This window comes from Camelus ferus, chromosome 13 (genome assembly GCF_009834535.1).
Source record: "Camelus ferus isolate YT-003-E chromosome 13, BCGSAC_Cfer_1.0, whole genome shotgun sequence".
Classification (NCBI taxonomy): Eukaryota; Metazoa; Chordata; class Mammalia; order Artiodactyla; family Camelidae; genus Camelus; species Camelus ferus.
Genome location: NC_045708.1, coordinates 42,246,622 through 42,268,591, shown reverse-complemented (window position 1 = coordinate 42,268,591; position 21,970 = coordinate 42,246,622). Strand labels below are relative to the sequence as shown.

The following is a 21,970-nucleotide window of genomic DNA, read 5'->3' as shown; positions in this document are numbered from 1 at the left end:
CATTGTGAATCAAGTATACTTCAATAAAAAGAAACAAAACGCTGGTCTGTCTCAACAAATCGCTATGCCCTTTCTGTCGCAGCACGTACCATAATGCAGAGAATCAGGGTCACCAACCTGGCTCTCTTCTCTACCTGCTCCTCAGGTTAGAGGGCCCTCTCAGAGACTGTTTGAACATTGGTTTTATTTATTTTCCTCTAAATTCAAGGTCTAACCATGTCTTTTAGCAAGTAAGTCCCAACTGGCTTCAAGAAAAAGTCCGGACTCCTTAACCCTCAGCTCCTTTCCCACACCCCCACCGCCCACTGCCACTGTCCCCCAGCACAGGGACGCTGGCTTCTGCCATCCCTAGACAAACCAACTTCCCCTGAACACCTTTGCGCCCTCTCTTCTCTGCTCTGGCTCAGTGTGCCCGCCCCTGCGCTGCACGAAAAACCCTTCTCACATGCCCAACATCCATCTCCTTGGTGCAGCCTTCCCAGACGCTCCCAGGAAGTTTTCCCATCACAGTCCTCAGCGTTGGGACAGCAGCACAGCCCGTGGGCTGTAAGCATCAGTGCTGGAGTCACCTGCCTGGGTTGCATCCTCTCTCTGCCACTTCCTCGCCATGTAACCTTGGGGAAATTGCTTAACCTCACTCTGACTCCATTTTCTCATCTGTTAAATGGGGATGACAATCATGAGGGCTTGCTCCATGGGGCTATTGGAAAGATTAAAAATGATGGACATGTAAAGGACTCCACTGCATACATTGAGCTATCCATCATTCTTCCTTGCTTGTCTACCCATTAGACTGTGTGCTCCTTGAAGGCCAGGACTCTGTCTTATTTGCCTCCAAACCTCCCATCAATCTCAACATAGGACCTAGTGCCTGACTGATGCGTACTTGTTAAACAAATAAATAGAAGGAGGTGACCAGATTTACAGTGGCACTCTCCTGTGTGATTCCAGCACCAATCAGGTAGCAGCAACATTATTAATAATAGAATTAGCACCTGTCTATTAAGTGATTACTATGGGTCAGGCAAGGTTTTAAACACTTTGCCTGGCAACTCATTCAGTTGTCTCAACAACTCTCCAAAGCAATTGTTACTGTCATTTTCATCACCATTTTATGGATGAAAAAACCGAAGCACCTGGAGTTTCAGTGACTTCCCACAGCCTCTATAACTGGAGTGTAGCTGAGCTGGACTCAGCCCAGCCGCCTGCCTCCAGCATCCACGTTCATGGCCACTCCATTATGATACTTACAGGGAAGGCGTGATGGCATTGAACAGCCCAGGGAAGAAAGAAGAGGATCCTAAAACAGCAACTCATGCTGAGAGACAGGACGGAGTGAGGGAGGCAGGGTGGGACGGGGCTGTGTTTGGAGCAAGCAGGTGGGGTTGAAACTTTCACTGCAAATGGCCCTGATGAATTCCTCACTTTCCTCTGTGAGTCAGTCCAGTTTTCTTAAAGGCACTGAGATAGAGCAAGTGGCCATCAGGCAGCCCATGTGGTCCTACCTGAGGCCAGGAAGACAGTAAAATGACTCCTGCCTTTTGTTTTGCATGTGTTTTTAGCGTCTAGCAGAACGCCTGACACAGAGTACTTATTTAATACATGACAGTCGAGTAAATGAATGGGGAATCAGGAAGTCCAGGATTCAGTGGCTTGCACAGGTATCCAGTTTCCACTTATGTTACTTTAAACCTCTTCTCATCTGTATGCTGGAAAGCCCAGCTTAGGGGAGAGGGTGCACATCTTTACATGATAAGCTTTTGTGTCTTCCATCACTGGCTTGCACGGCAGCTTCCGAGAGTCCCGCGTGCCCGGAGCTCCAGGCGGTAGCATTGCTATGAATGATGAAGCCCCCGGATGGTCTCAGTGGTGAGCAAATATTAACACTTGGAATCAATTGCGCCTCCTTGATTACTGGGAAAACCGTTCAGAGGCCGGCAGAGAGTTATCGCACCACGCAATGATCGAGCACGGGTGATAGAGTGGGAGCGGGCGGCATAAATGAGTTTAAGGCAAAGATGGATTTGCACTTGGAAACCGAAATCATATGATGAGTTTTGCTGGTGAAATTGCAAAGTACACCTGGAAAAATGCCAAGAGTAATGCAGATGGGCCCCTGGCTGTCTCAGCCCATGCTTTCCATCGCAGCCAACTATAAAATGGGGAAATTAATGGGACCTACCTCACAGGGTAGCAAGGAGGAGTAAATGAGTTAACACAAATGAAGTGCTTAGCACAGTGCCCAGCATGTAGTAAGCACTCAGTGAGCGTTAGTCAGCATTGAAACGTGCTAGGTACCACGCGTACAGCTAAGAAGAGACAGGGTCATAGCGTCCTCACAAATCTGACAGTGTATGAACAGCCAGGCTCACAGCTGTTGCGTGATGTGATGGGTGCCATGACGGTGACAATTCAGGACATTGTGCAACTCAGAGGAGAGGTTTCCCCAAGCTGGACTTAGAGGGTTGGGCAGACCTCATAGATGACGTGCCTTGATGGTAGAAATTGACAGGCGGGAGGTTGCCAAGTGGAGATCTGGGAGAGGATGCTTCGAATCTCAGGGAGTAGCAGTGCTTATGACAAACTTAGAGACAGAGCATGTCCACCGTGGGAATTCAGAGTACAGGCGAGCCAGGAAGTGCAGTCGGTAGGGGTACTAGTTTCCTAGGGCTGCTGTGACAGAATATCACATACTGAGTGGCTTCAAACCATAGAAATGTATTTTCTCACAGTTCTAAAGGTTCCAAGTCCAAAACCAAGGTGCTAGCTGGGCCATGCCCTCTCTGAAGGTTTTGGGGAAGAACATAACCTGGCTTCTTCCGGCTGCATCCCTCCGATTTCCACCTCTGTCTTCACATGGCTGTCTTCCCTCTGCGTGTGTCTCTGTTTTCGCTTCTTATAAGGACACGTGACATTGGATGAGGGCCCCCCTATCCAGTCTGACTCCATTTTAACTTAACTAATGACATTTGCAAGGACCCTGTTTCCTAATAAGGTCACCTTCTGAGGTTCTGGGTAGAAATGAATTTTGAGGGAACACTATTCAGCCCAGGGCAGTGAGGGTGACCAAGGGGAGTGGAAACGAACGAGAATGAAACCAAGGTAGGACCCTGATTATGAAAGGATTAGTAATAAGGAATAATCACAAGCCAACACTCACGAGCAATTAGTGTATGGAGGACTGTGTAAGATGTATGCATGTATAAGATGCAGACTCCCTTTGAAGCAGGGAGAATGAGATTGAGTGAGACCAGAGGGGAAACTCAGAGCCCAGAGTTCACTGAGTGTGTCATCAGACAGGGTTCCAGCAGGAAGCAGATGGCAGGCCTGGTTGGGATTAGTTCAAGGAAGGTTTATTGAAGGGACTGTTTACCGAGGTGTGAGCACGGCATGGGGAAACCATGTGAGACAGAGCAGGGTACCGGGCTGTTACCAGCCATGGGTCTGAAAGGTGTAGACAGGGAGCGGGTACTGAAACCCAGACCAGGACATAGTGTGAAGAGGGCCACCTTGAGAGGAACTGTGGCCTTTGGCTGAGGGCGGCCGCCAGCCCAGGGCGACCACAGACGGAGGCAGCCAGGAGAATAGATGCCTTGAGTCCTTCTTCCCTCTGGCCTCTTGCTGAGGCCCCAGGTGAGTGCCCTGACTGGACCCCAGAGGACAAGAGGGCCCATTGACATAGCCCGCAGCCTCGTGGGGTGTTGAGCTGAGCACAGAGGACTGGAGAGTGGATGTGGAGAGACAGACAGACAGCATCTTGCACTAGAACATGAATGAAAAGGCAGAGCCTAAGAGACAGAAAACAGGCACATTAGATTGTAGTGAGAAAGACGATATAACCTAACATTAAGAATGAGCAGGATCTGGGGTGAGACAGGCTTGCATTCACATCACTAGCTCACTGTGTCTCCAACCAGCTGTGTGACTCTGAGCACCTGCCTCCTTGTGGGGTTATTGAGAAGCTTATATGGACCAGTACAACTTAAGTGCTTAACACCGTGTGTGGAGCTTGTGATAAATACTCAGTAAGCAGCACCCACTACTACTGCTGTTGTTATGAACAGCACTGAACAGCAATCTGTTGCAGTGGGGCCTCTCTTGAAGGCCTTGGCCAGTCACTCCGTACAGCAATAATTCATTCATTCGTTCATTGACCCGTTCAACGTGCATTTGTGACTATGTAGTATGTGCCCATCATTGGTCTAGCTGGGAGTGGCCAACAAAGCAAACAAAACTCTGCCCTTGTGGAGCTTACATTCTGACGGGGAAAATAGACAATAACAAACAGATGAGGAAAATAGACTGTCGGGAAATGATCAGTGATGTGGATAAAACAAAGCAGAAAGGAGAGAGAGGGAATACTTGGGAGGGGGTTGCAAGTTGAAATACAGCAGCCACTATGGAAAACAGTATGAAAATCCCTTAGAAAACTAACAGTAAACCATACCCTATGATCCAGAAATCCCACTCCTGGGAGTATATCTGGAGAAAACTCTAATTTGAAAAGATATATGCACCCCCCATCCCCAATGTTCATAGCAGCACTAGTTGCAATAGCTAAGACATGGAAGCAACCTAAATGATGTCCATCAACAGATGACTGGATAAAGAAGTTGTGATATATATCTATATCACAATGGAGTACTATTTAGCTGTAAAAAAGGAATGAAATAATGCCATTTGCAGCAATATGGATGGACCTAGAGATTATCAGACTAAGTGAAGTAGGCCAGACAGAGAAAGAAAAATACCATATGATATCACTTATATGTAGAATCTTGAAAAAGAAAAAGGACACAAATGAACTTATTTACAAAACAAAGACAGATTCACAGACATAGAAAACAAATGTATGGTTACCATGGGGGAAAGGCAGGGAGGGATAAATTGGGAATTTGAGATTTGTAGATATATAAAATCGATAAACAACAAGGTCCAACTGTTTAGCACAGGGAACTATATTCAATACCTGTAGTAACCTGTAATGAAAAAGAATATGAAAAGGAATATAGATATATATGTGTGTGTGTGTGTGTAACTGAATCACTATGGTGTACACCAGAGACTACCAAAACACTGTAAATCGACTATACTTCAAGTATAAAAATACAGAGGCAAGAAGGATCATTGAGAAGGTGATACTGGAGCAGAGATCTGAATGGAGTTGAGGGAGGAAGCCATTCTGATGCCTGCAGGATGGTTCCAGGTGGAGGGAAGAACAAGGGTGGAGGCCTTGAGGCCAGAGCCCACGGCTGCATTGGGGAAACAGCAAGGAGGCAGCACCATGGGAACTGAGGTCAGAGGGGTGACAGGAGCCAGGTCCACAGAGCCCATGGTCTTTAAAGGACCATGTTCTGCATGACACAGCAGCACGTCCTGCTGGACATCTGATGTTAATGTTGTCTCCCCATCTGTAAAATGGGGATAAGAATCCCCATTGTGTTTCTCCCATGTGATTGTAAGGGTGCAGTAGAAAGATGGGTTATGACGTCGTTTTGAAAATAATGATTAGACAAGATGATGTTCTCATTGCTTGGTAATCTTGCCTTTGGCCACCTGCTACTGAGTAGAAAGACTGCCCATGCCTCGAGTGTGTGGCCGTGCTGGACCATTGCCTGACAGCGGGTTGTCATCTCTTTCACAGAAAAGCTCATCTTCTCCCTTTGCCTCTTCAGCTCTGGGGCCTGGATTTTCAAACAGCTGTTTCTCCCCACTGTGTTCTATGCCCCCAAACCTCCTCTGTGGAATTGCCGACCAATGATTCACAGAGCCCTGTTATTTATCCTATATGCAATAAAGACTTTCTGTAGGTTATAGGGAATAAATGTGCTTTTTACTGTCATCTGTGGTTCTTATTAAACTTATCCCCTCAGTGGGGAAATATCTTTGCAGGACCAAGCAGTTTTATGTCCAAACAGCCAATGAGCTGATAATGGGTTTTATGTCCGGCTGTAACCAGCAGCCTTGCAGGCAGCCCTTTCTGCATTGCAGTCAGGACTTGTGGGTTTCTCAACCCGTAGCGTGTAAATACTTCTCATCAATGCTTGGCCTGTGCTTGTAAATAGAGAAACTGGGCTCCCCATGAACGTCTGCCGACAGAAGCATGGGATCCGAGAGGCCTTACAGAACTGAGGCCAAAAAACCTGGACCAAGAATGAATGGCATGAGATTATGAAAACGGATGGAGCAGTGGAAAGAATACTTTGCACCAGTAGAATCTTTAAGCCAGGAGTAATGTTTTTTGTTTTTTGTTTGTTTGTTTGTTTTTTGTAGATTTAGGAGCTGCTCTGTTATCTCTTAATAGGGAAATAGAAGGAGCAAAGGCAGCTAAAATTTACTGATAATTATTCAGTGCCCCAAGCACTTTACATATATCATGGGTTTTGATCTACAAAAAAAAGAAAAAAGAAAAACTGGAAAAATTGACATTTTAACCCTGATTGTAAAAATGATGTGAAAAGAGATTCAGGATTAAGAGCCTTCCCAGTTGACGCGTATCTGAGTGAAGGTGGAAACACAGGTTAGCCACGTCAAGTCAGACAGACCAGCCTCTCATCCCAGAAAGCTTTGTAGGACTGACTCAGTGTGTTCATCCATCAAATGGGGATGATAATGCCATACCTGGGGATTTGTGGTTTAAAGGACCAGCGTGGTGCTGGTGTGTAGTTCATGTTTGGCAAGAAGAAAGCCCTGACTTCTAGTTCTGGCTTTATTCCTTTTTTATTTTAATTCAAGTACCGTCAGTTATAATGTGTTAATTTCTTGTGTATAGCACAATGTCCCAGTCATGCATATACATACATATATTCGTTTTCATATTTTTTCACTAAAGGTTATTATAAGATATTGAATACAGTTCTCTTTGCTATTCAGCAGAAAGTTTTTTTTAATCTATTTTATATATAGTGACTAACATTTGTAAATATCAAACTCCCAAATTTATCCCTTCCCATCCGCATTCCCGTGGTAACCGTAAGATTGTTTACTATGTCTGTGGGCCTGTTTCTGTTTTGTAGATGAGTTCACAGTGACCAGCTTTATTCTTCCTGCCTAATTTCGACCCTGTCTTTTTTCCCTTCAGTGTTAACGTCCCGGTGAAAATGACCACAGGCAGCATGTGGGACCAGGGCTTAGGTGAGACAAAGGGAAGGAGGATTCAAACCTAGTGCTCCCCACGGAGTGTGGTGGACACCATGGGACTCTCCAGCTTTCACATGGAATCGCAGTGTTGCTGTAGCTTATAGTGATTTCATAGAGAGTGATGGAAATGTAAATACAGGAATTAGGTTTCTTTCCATCACCATTAGGAAAGGGAAGAGGAGAGGGAGTCAATTCTCTTTGGTGCCTGCCATGTGGCAGCTACTTGTATGTATTATCCTGACCCTATTTCTGAGAGACTATAAGTTCCATGAGGGCTGGAATTCTGGAATTTGTTGCCGTGGTATCTCAGCACCTAGGTCAACACGTGGCATGTAGTAGGGCATCAGAAAGTCGTTCCTGAATGGACTGTGGCTGTTTCGGGACAGCACAGAGCCAGGCAAAACCCATCAGCCACATGCCACTGAGCAATTCAAGTAGATAAAGCGATCCAGTTAATTCTCTTTTCTTCCCCAAAATGTTACTTAGATTAATCCCCTCCTCTTCATCACACATCTAGCGCATGTCGTATCTAAAACCCCTCAGATTTCACCCTTGTTCCCGCCATAGCCTTCACCTTGTCCTTCACACCATCACTGAATCCACGCCTTACAGCGTGGCCAGAAAGAGTTTCAGAAAATACAATAATGACTCTCCTATTTTATATCTGTCAGTAGCTCCCTGGGTTTGTTTTGTTTTTTTTTTTTAATATAGGCTTAAACCCTTTCAGGCTCATGAGAGGCTGCTGGACCTGGTCAATTAATCTCTAGCCCCGTTGGTTTCCTCTTTCTGTTCTGGGCTGAACTGCTTTTAGGTCCTTGAATGAATCATGCTCTCTCTTGCCTCGGGGTCTTTGCACGTGTGCGTTCTGCCTGGAACGCTGCCCTGTCCCCCCTCCACACCTCTCCATGCAATCCTTGGTCCAGGTGATTTCTACTCATTGTTATGATCTCTATTTGATATCACTTCTTCCGGAGGCCCTGCCTGAGAACAACCCCACAAGGTTTCCAACTTCATGTTTCCATGTTGTCTTTTAAACACTAATGGTTTTTTAAAATATTGTTTTTCCCACCACCCTAGAAGCCCCATGAAGGAATAGATGGATTCTGTCTTGTTTACTGTTGTATATATGGCACCTCCTGTAATGCTTGGCATGGAATATGTACTTATTAAATATTCATTGAGTAAATAATCATCATTTAATACTAAGAATATCCTGCAAACTAAGAGTGATTATTTATACTTTTCAGATGTGGAAGCTGAGTCCCAAGAGATTAAGTTTCAAACTCAAAGTCACATAGCAAATGACATATTTAAGAGTCAAATCCAAGTGTGACTCCAAAATCCATGTTCTTCCCACTGTTCCACAATGAGTTTTCTTTTAGCAAATTGAGTGTTGTTCTTACTAGGAGGTCCCAGCATATGTCAAATGCTTGGTACTAATTTGCAAAATGCACCAGACAATCAGTTTTCTCCCTAATGACTCGAAAGGCCCTGGAGAGTCTTTCATCGTGGCTGCTGAATGCCTCTGAGCATAATTATCATCGGGAAGAAGTGCGGAAGTAGTGTGGGTCATTTGTGTTTTCTTTTTTCTGGATGCTGGCAGTCTTTGACTCAACTTTCAACTCAGACAGAGATGCGACCTGGTTGACTTCCTGGCCTGAGACAGTGTCAGTGGAAGAGGCTGTATTTCTCACATGAATGGAATGTCATGAGCGTCTTCAGATTTGGATATGTAATCATGGTTAGCAGGACCCCCAGGCTGGGGGCTTCGTTGTACCATCCCACCCAGTCTATGAGATGCACTCATTTGTATAGCCAGCAGTGGGCATCAGGAGCAAGAAAGGCTGGCTTCCCCCAGGCCACACTGTCCAACATGGTAGCCAGTGGGCCACCATGGCTATTGCGTGCTTGCAGTGTAATTAGGGCTATGTGTTAAAATGATGATGTATGGTTATATTCAGTTATAGAAAATATATTGTTTAAATTAATTTCGCCTCTTTCTTTTTACTCGCTTAAATGTGGCTCCTGGAAAGTTTAAGATTATACACGTGGTGCTCATTCATGCCTCGCTTTATATTTCTATAGGATTGCACTGCTCGATACAATCCATAGAGTAATATAGCAAAATGTTCAAAAAAAGCTAACATTTGAATATAATCTTTCAGCCTATAAATATGTTGCATAGATAGCATGTCATGGTAAGAATTAGGAGTGTTGTTTGTGCTTATTGAGAATGTCTTTATAGCTAAAGAAACAGACCCAGAGAGATGGAGCAACTTTGCCCAAGGCCACACAGCCAATAAGTGACGGAGTTGGGCTTGGAACCAAGGCTGCCAGCACCAAATCAGTTTCCTTCATTCAGTGAGTGGTCCATACAGTACAGGCATCACAGGACTTAGAATGTATCCTTGGGAGCCTCCCACCTCTCCGTCCCCAGCATCCTTGCCTGGCGAATGGCAGATGCACTTTTATGCGACACCCACTCAGTCTGACATACTTTACCATACTGCACAAAGGATGCAAAGATAAATAATGCTCAGGTTCTGTTCTCTGGAAGCTCACAGTATGGAGGAGAAGATACCAGATGGAGAGTAACCAGTTAAAGTCATAAAACAGGTACTGGCAGAGCAGAGCTGAAAGCTAATATGGAAATATGTTCAACCTCACTAGTAATTTTAAAAATGCAAATAAAACTCTGATGTTTGTTACCTTATTCATATTCTTTCTAGTGTCAGAGGGATTTAAAGTAGTTCATAAGTCTGCATTAGAAAAAAAATCAATAGAAAATAAAATCAATAGAAAAAAATCTCATTTACCCTTTCTGCGAATGTGTTCCATGCAGGGGGCAAGGCTTCAGCCCACGTAAGTGGTTTGGACTATATGACCATTTCAGTTCTCATGGTGTCCTTTACCCCCATTTGCTTGGCTTTAGAAAAAAAGTTATATCCCGTTAAATACTTGATATACACTGGACAAAACTATTATCTTTATTTAGTTTTAAAAAATCCAAAATTCCCTGGCTTTTCTTCAGTATCAAAATGAGAAAGTTCCTTGGGAGAGGAAACCAAGTTTTATTTTGTCCCCCAGTGTTTGCCTGACAAAGACTCAACTCTAATAAAGCTTTGCTGACCACCAGAAGGTCACCACATTTATTCTCTGCCAGTTATGTGCCCACGTACTTTACAAGCCTCTTCATATAAATGAACTCATTTAATAATCTCAAAATCCTGAGACTCTGAGTCTCAATTTGCAGATAAGAAAACAGAAGCTCCAAAGGGTTAAGAAATGTGCCCCAATCCTTGGCTACCAGGGACCAGAGCTGGATTTGAGCCCCTAATGTATCTGGCTCCAAAGCATGTGCTACTATGTCATGTGAAGAAGCAGAAGAATAAAGGAGGAAAAAAAGAGAAAACACAGGGGGAAAGAAGAGAAGGATGCAGGGAGGGGTGGAGAGAAAAACAGAGATGGCGGGAAGGAAGGGGTGAGTATGTACCAAGTTAAGTGTCTTTGGGTACGTAGTCTAGGAAGAAAGACAAAGAGAAGGGTCAGAGTTTCCCTGGAGAAAATTATTCCTGGTAATTTAGAGAGAAATTTTCTAAAACGGCAGGTGAGGAACTCAGCCACTGTCGAAGGCTTGGCTCTTAGAAGCTCCCCCAGGACAGTCTCCTCTCTTGCCATCTCATTATCGCAGGGAACACTCTGCATGGCCAGTAATGAGGGAATCTTAATGCCAGCCGTCTCAGGGGTGGGTGATGGCCTTGTGCGAGGGGCTCAGGTCACAGTTCAGGACTGGAGGCTGAGGCGTGAGCTGTGTGGAGCCGCGGACTCTCCCCCTGGACTGACAGTCCATTAGCCCTTACTCCCTCAGCAGGGAAGTAATGAAAAAGGGAGGCCCACCCCACGGCCCCCTGCCAGCGGATCATGGGGTGGGAAAGCGGCCCCCTCCAAGGCAGGCACGTCCTGCTGCGGCTCTTGACCCTGACTCTCCCTGCAGTGCCCTTGGTCTGCCTGCAGGGGAGCGATTGTCAGGATTCTGGCTCCTCCCCAACACGAATGCATGTCAACAACTGGGGAGCCAGAGAGCTCCTACTTTGCGTTGGTAGCATCCTTTATAGTTCCCAGTCGTCTGTTTCCATCGGTGAACCCGCTCTATCCAGTGGAAGAAGCAAAGACCTGGACTCGGAATTTTAATCCTGGTAACTCTCTCTATTAGCTCTAATCTTGCGCACGTTATTTCACGTCTGTGAACTTCCGTTCCTCGCACGTCATGAGGAATAATAATACCAGCCTCCTAGTTTATTTAGATTATTGTTTATTTGTTACTAATAATCACAGCTAGCCTTGGGTACTGTGTGCTGGGTTCTGTGTTAACTGCTTCATATGTATTATCACTAATGCTCATAACTCTACATGTAGAAGTTGCCTTTCTCCCCAATTTACACAAGTGACAACTGAGTCTGGGGTTGACTTAGTACATGTCAGAACTGGGACTGGGACCCGGGGCCTGGTCTCTCTGACAAAGTCTGTAACCTTGACTATGACGCTCTACTGAAATCATGAACCTAACACCCAGAGCCAGAGCCTGATGCCCTTTGTCAGCAATACTACTTATTTTCTCCACTCCTTTTCTCTTTGACTTGTGCAATAGTTAGGATTCAGCCGTAAAATCGAAATTTCCCCAGGTATCAAAACAGAGGGAATTCAATACAGGAGCTGGTTGCATGGGCGATGGAAGAGCTGAGAAGCCATAGGGGGACATCGAGGCAAGGCAGAGATTAGCGATGGGAGAGAAGCATTGTAAGGCTTAGGCTAGAGAAGCAGAGGGAGAAAATGGGGCCAGCAAATCCCAGAGACCAAGGTCACCTTCAAAAGTTTGAACCACAAAGGAACCATGGAGGAGATGCCAACCAAAGCCAGGGGAAGTGGTGGTACAAATACCCTGGCCTCTTCCCTCCCCCACCCCCTCTAATCACCCCATAGTGTAGATCGTCAGATTGATCACACATACTCGGCAACCCAAAGCAAGGGAGCTGGGGAAATGCCATTTCCTGGCTGGCTTGACAATGAAGGACATGGACGAGATCTAAAAGGAAATAGGCAAGTGCTTGGCACATGGAACAATCCTATGAAGTGGGAAGGCTGGGATTATCCTCTCTCTTTGACACTGCCAAGCGCTCAATCCATGGCACAGTAGTGACCCCATTTTATAGATGAGAAAAGCAAAGATCAGCCAGTGAGCACTACTAGAGCTCCACAGACGGAATGATGAATCCTATGGGATTCAAAGAAGTCTTCAGAATGGGAGGGGCTTTGAGGATGCCATGAGTTACAGACAAGCAAGATTTCAACATATGGTTTGGTTTAGAAAGGTTCTCCAGGAGGATAGAAGAGGTGAATAAATGGGTATTCCACAAACTGAGGAGTCAGATGGGGCTGTGCGGTCTCTGTATTTCCTGCCAACTTTAGCTTTTTCTTAACCTTGAAATTTTACTGGAAATTGAAGAGATATATAATCTATATTGTTTTCATAGCACCTTAAGGGAGCCACTTTCTAATACTGAATTAGATCCCTGGACCCCTGTTTACACTGGCTCTATGGTGTCTTTTCGTGTTGATGGAGAAATTGATATGTCGATGGGGAAAATGTTGCTAACAAGATCTGCCCACAAGGGACAGAGAATTCTGGTCTCTCATCTTCTTTCTTACTGCCGATGTGTTAACAGCTGGAAACTGCAACACAGTGGCTCTACGTGAACGTTACAGAGATCTGTTATTTCTAGGATATGTTGTCCGGATGTTCGATCCACACAGATTTCCATTATACACAACTTTGTCTTGAGTTTGATGGGTAAAACTTGCTACTGATATCACACGCCACATTTCAGCTGTCAGCACGTGACTCCCTTCCTCTTAGAATGCCTACCTCTAATTTCTCCTGGTTCCAGTCACCCCACTCCATGGTGGATGCAGTGCTCATTTGCAAATGCAAATCTGATTATAATAATGCCTTCCTCCTCCTTACTTAAAATCCCTCAGTGGTACCCCATGCTTTCAAGATAAATCTAAGCTCCTTAGAATATCTTAGCTTCCCCTTAAATCACCCAACTCCCCTCCACCCTTGAACTCTGAATTCCAGGTATATTGAACTGCAAACTGTGGTATTTCGTGCTTCCATGCAAATGGTCTTTGCACATGCACTCCCACTGGAATACGCTTCCCCAGCTTCTGTCTCTGACGATGTCTGTTGCTTCCTAAGGGGATTTCTCCCTGCCCACCGCCCCTTTCCTTTGTGTGTGTGTTTTCAGTGCATCATGCTTACGTTGCCAGCATAGAACTAGCCCTTAGTATTGGTAGTTTGGGGTTGTGTACAACCGCATAGAAGGCCCAACACATAGTAGAAACCAGTAGGTGGTGGCTGTTGTGGGGCACGGGGTTGTTGTTATTGCCTTGTTTTATTTATTTCCGGCTTCCTAGTACCTAATGCAGTGTTTGGGACACAATAGGCATTAGATAAATATTTGTTGAATATTCTGAGAATTGAAGTTTTAAAAATAAAAGTAAAATGAAACATTTTTAAAGCTTCCATTTGTTCAATATGGTACCATGAAAAGACTACCGTTTGTCTGGATGTGCCTCAGCAGGGCCAGATACGGGCACCAGCGTGGTAGCTGGTAAGACGCCTGGTGTGTTTTTGTCAGAGGGACATTGAAGAAGCCAGCATCTCTTCATCCATGGCCCTGTAATTTTGTTCCACTCCCTGTGCCCTTTGGCCCAGCAGCCCGCTGTGACAAGGCCCCAGGTGGGCCCTGGGGCAGAGCTGGCCTGGCCCATGACAGACAGTAAGGAAGAGTCTTGGCAGATGAGGATGAATATTTGTCCCTTCTACTATTTGTCAACCATCCAAAGATCCAACTATGTGGGCATTTAAACTGCCGCAGCTGGGGGTGGGCGTGGGGCACAAGTTCCTTAGCAGAGGTACCTGGCTGACCATCCAGCAGTCCTCAGGGCCATGGTCTTGCTCTGCCTCTCCTGGGAGTGGCCCACTGGTCACAACATCCTTTCCCCACCAGCCTTGACATAGCCTCTAAGTCCTCCATGGTCTGGAGCACACCAGGGAGCCAGCCCGCTCCCAGCCCTTTAAAGGAAACTTAGCTGCCAACCCTGGGGCGCTGTCAAAGGTGCCCCTCTTTGTGAGCAGCATGGGGTAGTAATTAAGGGTCTATGCTCTGCAGCCAGACCCCCTGGACTTGGATCCACATTCTGTACTCTGCGATCTGACGCTTGTTAGCTGCGTGACCTTAGACCAAGGTTGCTAGACCCCTCAGTGCCCCAGGTTCTGTGACTGCAACATGAAGACGATGATGGGAGTGTCTTGGGTGCTGGCGGTTTTGGATGGGTGGATAGAGGTGTTGCACTGTCTAGAGCTGGGCCTGCTGTATCATAAACACTGTCTACATTTGACTCAGCATATGCTGAGAGCCTGCTGTATGCCAAGTATTGTTCTAGATGCCGTGCAGGAGAACAGATGAAACGATGCTCTTCCATCCTCAGTATGCTCAGCCTACAAAGAATGAGTGAGAAGGAAGCAGATCAGTGCAGGAAAGTTCGATGACTGTAAAATGCAGCCTTGCAAGAGATTCCATGAAATCACAGAGCATCTGGCCAGGATCATCGGGGGAGGGCTTGGGGCTACACAGGGGAGAAGATACCAGGACATTGGCGCTGACTCTTAAAGGTGGAGCGGGAGTGTGGCAGAAGGATTAGTAGGGAGGATGTTGCAGACAGGCAGTACGGCGTGTGCGTAGATTCAGAGCCAGGGCCTAGCATGGCCTGTTTGGGGAACTGTGCTGTATAATTAGTACATAGACGTGACAAAGGAACAGGTGAAGTGGGGCAATCAGTCAAGGGCCCCAGATGCCACCCCTAGGAGCTTGGACACAGTTTCTCTGGGTGATGTGGACTTCCTGAGAGTCATGAGATGCCGTGAAAGAGAAGAGAATTGAGCTGGAGGTCTTTTGTTGCACTTTGAGCTATTATGTTCACTTTTAAGAGGAAAAGAATGAATACATCAAAAACTAAACTTCCACGAGATTGGTGTTAGAACTGAGTTTCCATACATTCAAATAGAATCTTGATTTTCGAACTAATTCTGTTTGGCCACGTGGTCTATTTTTTAACTTAACGATTCTCATGACCCAAGTTCTCAATGCAAAGGAAACTCATTTAGCCTGAAGGTTCTGGACCAATTACATAGTTTTATAAGGGCAAGATAAAAGTTGGGAGTCATTTTATCTTCATCTGTACTGGTAGAAATTACAGAGCCAAGCTGCTTTAATGAGAAAAATCACCAGGAAGGGGAAAGTGAAAATGGATGTGTCAGCACCATCAGAGATTTCGGCTGCGTCCGGATGCTGCAAGACGAGGCCGGGACTGGGCTGTGAAGTCTTTTGACAACCCGGTCTCCATCCCTGAACAAGTTGCCGGGGCTTCAAGAGGAGTAGACATGAAACACAACATCCTTCCCCCCCTTATTAAGATTTAATCCTGCTTTCAACAGGATTGCACTGTTATTAAATTAGATTTTTTTTCTTCTTTAAAAAGGAATTTAACTTTTGCTTTCCTGACATCATAATCAACATGGAACAGATGCAAAGGGGAAATTGTGTGACCACTGGTAATACAGGCCTATACTTAACATGTAGCATGTGAAGTTATTAAAATGGAAATTAATTCTCTTTATTACTATCGTACCCTATCAATTAATTTGGTTGTAGGTGCTTATGAATATGCAATCATTCCTCCCTGCTGCCCGCCCCTTATTCTCTGTGGACGGCATTGGGAAAGCAATATGTAAAATTTTAGATTCTTTTGCTAATTCTGCTAGCACTCTTTGCTCCCTAATAATATTGGTAATGGGGATGACTAACGGTTATTGGATTTTTTTCTGCGTGCCAGGCACTGTTCCAAGCACTTTACCTTCACTGCCTCCTTCAGTCCTCACAGTACTTTTTTGAGATGGGTAACTTTATCACCCCTATCTGAGGAAGAGGAAGCGGAGGCACAGAGAGACGAAAGAACCTTCCCCAGGTCACCAAGACATTCTCACTCCAAAATCTGTGCCCTTCACTGCCGTGCTGTGCTGTCTCTTACAGGTTCCAGCGAAGAGACCAGGATGGGGTTAGGAGTCTCAGATGCCAAACTCCTGTAGGCTGTGGGGGACCTGGGAGGGGATACAGGGCTCTGAGTTGGGGGCGCTTGTTTTAAAATAGAGATTTTATTATAGATTTAGTAATATGGATCTTATTATGACTTAGGTACAGCAAAGTCACCAGATCAGAAGACAGTTGTCATTAATAGTTTGTTCCCACAGATCCCAATAAGAGGGGGACACACCCCACCAGGGGTCTTTACAGGAAGGTCCAGGCTTGGTCAGGAGGCAGAGGGAGAGATGGGGAACTGTGGGCAAAAGGTTTTATTGTGGCTTCCACGGGAAGGAACAAGAAGCTGGGTGAACAGGTTTAGAATTGGTTAGTATGAATAATTTCAGCAGGTTCTGTTCTGGGGCCTCGGGGCTGTCCCTGTTTGTCTGGTAGCTGGCCTTGGGGTGGTTAGGGCAGGTAGATAGGGGCCTGGAGTGTTAGAGGTTGGGGGGATGGGATCTGGACTGGTTGGTCTACATTTGAAAGGTGCACTTCTTGGAGAGCTGTTCACTATCTCTAGGATTAGCTAACCCTGGGAGATTAGTCCCTGCTTTACCAAGACCCTACTTTCTGTCAAAGCATCAGAAATACAGAAAACAAGACAGGGTTAATAGAGCAAGGGCTCAGTGGGAGCTGCTGTGGGAGGACCACAAAGGATGCCCAGGAGGGAAGGAGGATGTCGAGGAAGGACCAGTAAGAAAAGCCTTTGTGATGCCCAGAAGGAGGAAGGGAATTGGAGATGCTGAAATTAAGGCTCCAAGTATCTTTCTGTCTTCTGATATTATTCATAATGCATCTTTAACTTAATATGCTATTAAAGTTTGAGGTGGGGGGAGATATGGGACATTTTTTCAGCTGGACACTTTCTCCTTGGAAGCAGAGACCCAGTCTTGACCATCCTTGCACACCCTCCAGATTCTGGTGTGAGACTTGCTCTCCCGGAATGGAAGGACCCTGGTTGGTAAATCCTGATTCCTCAGTAACACCGCGTCAGGCTAAGTCTCTCTTCAAGTGCCATTTGCAAACTGTGCTTTTGGTAAGAGGCCACCTCCTAGCCCAGGTGAGAGGAAATCCAGGTGAGGATTTAGCATCATGGATGAGGCTTGATTGGTAACCCCTGCTTCACATTTGCCTCTTTGTTTTTTCCTTTACTTTAGAAAGGCGAGAAAACATACATAACAGGAGCCGAGCTAGCACAACAGGGGACCAAGTACAGGCTTGCTGTACACATACTTGGATAATGAGATGATCTCTATGCCACTTGTGTAGGCTTTTTAATCGCCAGTTCAGAACCTAGGAGTCCTTCTGGACTCCTTCCACTCTTCCATCCTCACGTCCAGTTCATTAGCAGCCAACCCCATTTCCATCTCCAAAGTGGGTTCCTGAATGTCCACAGTCCCACGCCCCTGCCCAAGTCTGAGATGCCACAAGCAGTCGTCTCCTATACTTTTACAAGAACCTTTCCATGGGTGTCTTCATTTTGCCTCTCACACCCTCCAATCTATTTTCCATAGGAGGGCCATATATTCTTATGTTCTCTTCCAATTTTATTGAGATACAATGGACATACGGCACTGTATAAAGTCTACAGAATAATAATCTGACTTACCTACATCATGAAATGAGTCACAGTAGGTTTAATGAAATCCACCATCTCATATTGATACAAAATAAAAGAAAAAGAGAAAAAAATTTTCCCTTGTGAGAAGAATTCTTAGAACTTACTCTCTTAACAACTCTCATATATAACATACGGCAGTGTTAATTATATTAATCATGTTGTACATTACATCCCTAGTATTTATTTATCTTATAACTGGAAGTTTACACAGTGTAATTAGGGTAGGCGGGCTGTGGTAGCAAAGGGATCCAAAAATACATACAGCAGCTCATTTACCATAGTTACGCCCTGGATGAGTGACTACATCAGTAGGGCAGCCCCACTCTAAGGAGTCATTTAGGGCTTGTTAACACATAGCTTCAAAGATATCCTCAGCTGGACTTCCTGGAAGCAGACCCTGAACTGAGGAGTCATATGAAAGTGACCTATTATGACATTTTCCTGAAAAAACTGATAGAAATGTGGAAGTGGGTTGAGGAAGGGAAGGAAATTAAGCAAGGGCGTGATGTCAAGTAAAGGATGAGGGTGATAACTCTAGCCTAACCCCACAAGGGGAGCTCTGAAGTTGGAGGAGACCCCACCTCCACGGTGTCCCATCAGGAGAAGGATGCTGGAGCATTTGAGCTTGTGCCTGCCATTCATTGGTTGAGGGCTGCCTCTGATGAGACATACCTTCCCAGGTCCTCCTAGCAATCTGTGGGTGCAGGCAAAGGGGGTTCTGAGCCCCAAGGGCAGTGCACTGATGAGGAGACGCAGGTGCTGGCTTTTGGGAGAGATGGAACACCTGGAGTTGGTGCACAGGAAAATGATAAAGGGATGCCAGGGGAGGTGGCTGGAGCCCTGATCGCAGCTGCTACACAAAGGCATCCTCGGGGCTTCCTGCCCGTGGGAAGGAGCAGGCAGGGGAATCTTAAATGGGCCACACTCAGACGTGAGTCACATCACTTCTGCCACAGTCCACCGGCTAGAACTCAGGTGCATGGCCGTATCTAACTACAAGGGAGGCTTGGAAGCGTGGTGCAGCTGTGTGCCCAGGAAGCAGAAGGAACACAGGTCTCCTGCCGCAGATGGCCCTTTAGATACCAGAATGCAGTTCTAACTGCTGCACACGCAGGGCCCCCACCCTGGGCCGGCTCTGGTTACCAGCTAGTAAGTCGCATGACCTTGGGCAAGTTAGTTAACCTGCATATGCTTCGCTTTCCTCATCTGTAAGGCAAGGCTGATAATTATTCCTAGTTCATGGAATTGTTGGGAAGGTTAATTGGGTTAATACAGTAGAAAGAGTTAAGCACTTCATAACTACTGTCATTAGTGTTAGGGGCCCTTGGGCTATGCAGACTGCCTTCTCCCCAACTTCCCTGCCCTCTCACTGAGGTGCGATTCTGAAGGACACTCTCCTGTTAGCAACTTTTTTCCCTCTACTTCCTGCAGCCCCGCTTCAGGCTAAGGGATATTTGGAGGTACCAAATAAGAGCAAGCTCCTGTTTAACATGAAATATGGGCATCTTCCTTGTCACTGGGCAGAACTTACATCAAAGAACCTGAGACCCAGCTGTGAGCAGCCATGGAACCTGAGGTGATGCCCACATCTTTTCCCAAAGCTGCCGTTTCCCTTAGCACATCTGTTCCTTGAGAACAGGATTCAAGTCTCCCCATTGGACCCGCGTTTGCTTTTCTTCCATCCTCCCAGTCCTCTGGGGACTGGTGCTGTCTTTGATTGTGCATCTCACAACTCCAGGAGGCACCATTCCCATAGACCACGATGGCAGCCCTGAACCAGGCACTACTTTGCAATCTCAGTGTTGGATGTAAAGTACACATGTTTAGGATCATAACGATTCGGTTGTGAATTCTAGCTCTCACTTAAGATTCGTGCGACCTTTTTATAAATTATAAACCACCTTGTATGGGTAACCAAGCCTCTCTGGGCCTTAGTTTCTTCATCTTTAAGGGGGTGGCGATACCCATCAGAGCTGGTGTCGTAAGGACTGTGGGGAGTATAGGTGAAAAGTCCAGCTAAGTGCTCAACAGCATCGCAGTTTCTCAGAGTCCTGGTTGTCAATTACCATGTGACAAATCACTGTAACACTTAGTGACTTAAAATGGAAAGGACCATTTATTTACTTGTGATTCTGCAATCAAGCCAGTGCTCACTGGGGACAGCAGCTGGGTGGCTAGAATGGTTGGTGGCTCTCTCTCTTTCTCTCTCTCTCTCAGTGTAGCCTCTCATCTACTGCAGAGTTTGCCTCTCAATGTGCCCTCCCTCTCCCCTCTACAGCAGGGTAATCAGATTTCTTAACATGGTGTCTCAGAGCACCCAAGAATGCAAAAATAAATACCACCACACCTCTTAAGGTCTAGACCTGGCATTGGCACGGTGTTACTTCTGCCACATTCTGTTGGTCAGAGCAAGACATGAGGTTCAAGGGAAGGTGGGAGAAGCAGCATGCGTATACAGGGATGGAAGGGATCGCTGGGACCATTTAGCAGATAATCTATCATGCTTAGTAAGTGGCAGCTTCATTTTCATTGGTTTTGGATTCATATAGGGGAGGAGGTCCAGGGGCTGCAAAGCCCCTTTTATCCCCAGAGAGATAGAGTGATGTCATTGGGTTCCTTGTTTGCACTGGGAGGACGTTATTTCTGGGCTGAGTGCTGCTAGAAAAAGCTGGAATTTACAAACATTTGATGCTTTTCTCTATTTCCCTTCTGACTTCCCCATTCTAACTGCAGGATCTGGCAGACGAGGACTAGAACCATGTCACTGAGATTTAAGTTGGAGAAACTCCTTTATTAGTTGTCTATTATCGCATAGCAAATTATCCCAAAACTCAGTGGCTTAAAGTAACAACATTTACTATCTCACAAAATGTCTGTAGATCAGAAGTCTGGGCTGGCTTAGCCGGGTTCTCTGGGTTCTGGGTTCCGGGTTCCGGTTCAGGCTGCATTTTCAGTCGGGGCTGCAGTCGTGTCCAGGTGTGGCAGAGGCAGGACTCATTTTCAAGTTCACTCGGTGGTTATTCAGGTCCTAGCAGCCAGTGAGGCCGAGGGCTCAGTTCCTCCAGTTGATGGGCGGGGAATGCCCTCATTCCTTACCGTGTGGGCCTGTCCAGAGGGTAGCTGGCTTCATCAGAGCAAGCAAGCAAGAGAGCCAGGGGTAGTGGGTGACTGCCAGCAAGACCGAAGTCACATTCTTTTGGAACCAAATCTCCAGAGCGACATTCTTTCACCTTTGCTGTATTGTGTTTGTTAGAAGCAGTTACCAGGGCCAGGCTACACTCAAGGGAAGGGAATTACACAGAGGTGTGCCTGCCAGGAGGCAGGGGTCTCAGTGGGCCTCCAAGGATTCCGACCACCATCACTCCTTCAAGCAGTTTTAGAGTCTTCGTGTCTCACCCCATCCCTAGACCTCACACCAGCATGCCTGGGTTATAATCAGGGTGACTGTGTGTCCGTTTGCCTGGAATAGGCCCAGGTTAAGTGATTTTTTTTAAGTCACCCTAAGCACAAAATAACAATGCTTACATATAAAAAAATCAGTGGAAATTCATTCGTTTAAAAAAAATTAACTTTGTCATTCGTAGTTAATTTATTCAACACATATCTATCAAGTACTTTCTAGATGCTGGGGCTACAAAGTAGAATAAAAGTACCATCCCTGTCCTTGAAGGAGTCAGATGGGAGCATGTACACAAGTAATTCCACGTAAAAGTGGTGTGAGAGGGAAGCCCGAGGCGTCCCGGAATCAGAGACGGTGATGTTGGCTGTTCTGAAGGATGAATAGGAGTTGACTGCGTGAAGAATGTTTCGCCTGGAAACAGGCGTCACATTAAAATAGGACCATTGAAGGCGGATTTATTCTCAAGGTGAGGGTGCAAGGAAACCAGAAGGAATAGTGGGGGCATGTGGTGCTTAGCTGCCTCCACCCAGATCCCATGAGATGAGAGGAGACTGCAGCTACCAGAATCGGGAAAGTAGAAGTCCTATAGCTGTGGTCTCCTTAAGGGAG

At 46.0% G+C, this 21,970-nt stretch overlaps 1 long non-coding RNA gene across 1 annotated transcript; it reads right to left on the bottom strand.

The window, feature by feature from the left end:
* Positions 1–790: 790 nt before the first annotated feature.
* Positions 791–14,216, bottom strand: LOC116668020. Its single transcript, XR_004325056.1, has 3 exons — positions 14,129–14,216; positions 11,390–11,397; positions 791–803 (listed from the first exon to the last, which is right to left on the bottom strand). It is a non-coding gene; the product is annotated as an uncharacterized LOC116668020 (long non-coding RNA).
* Positions 14,217–21,970: the final 7,754 nt, after the last annotated feature.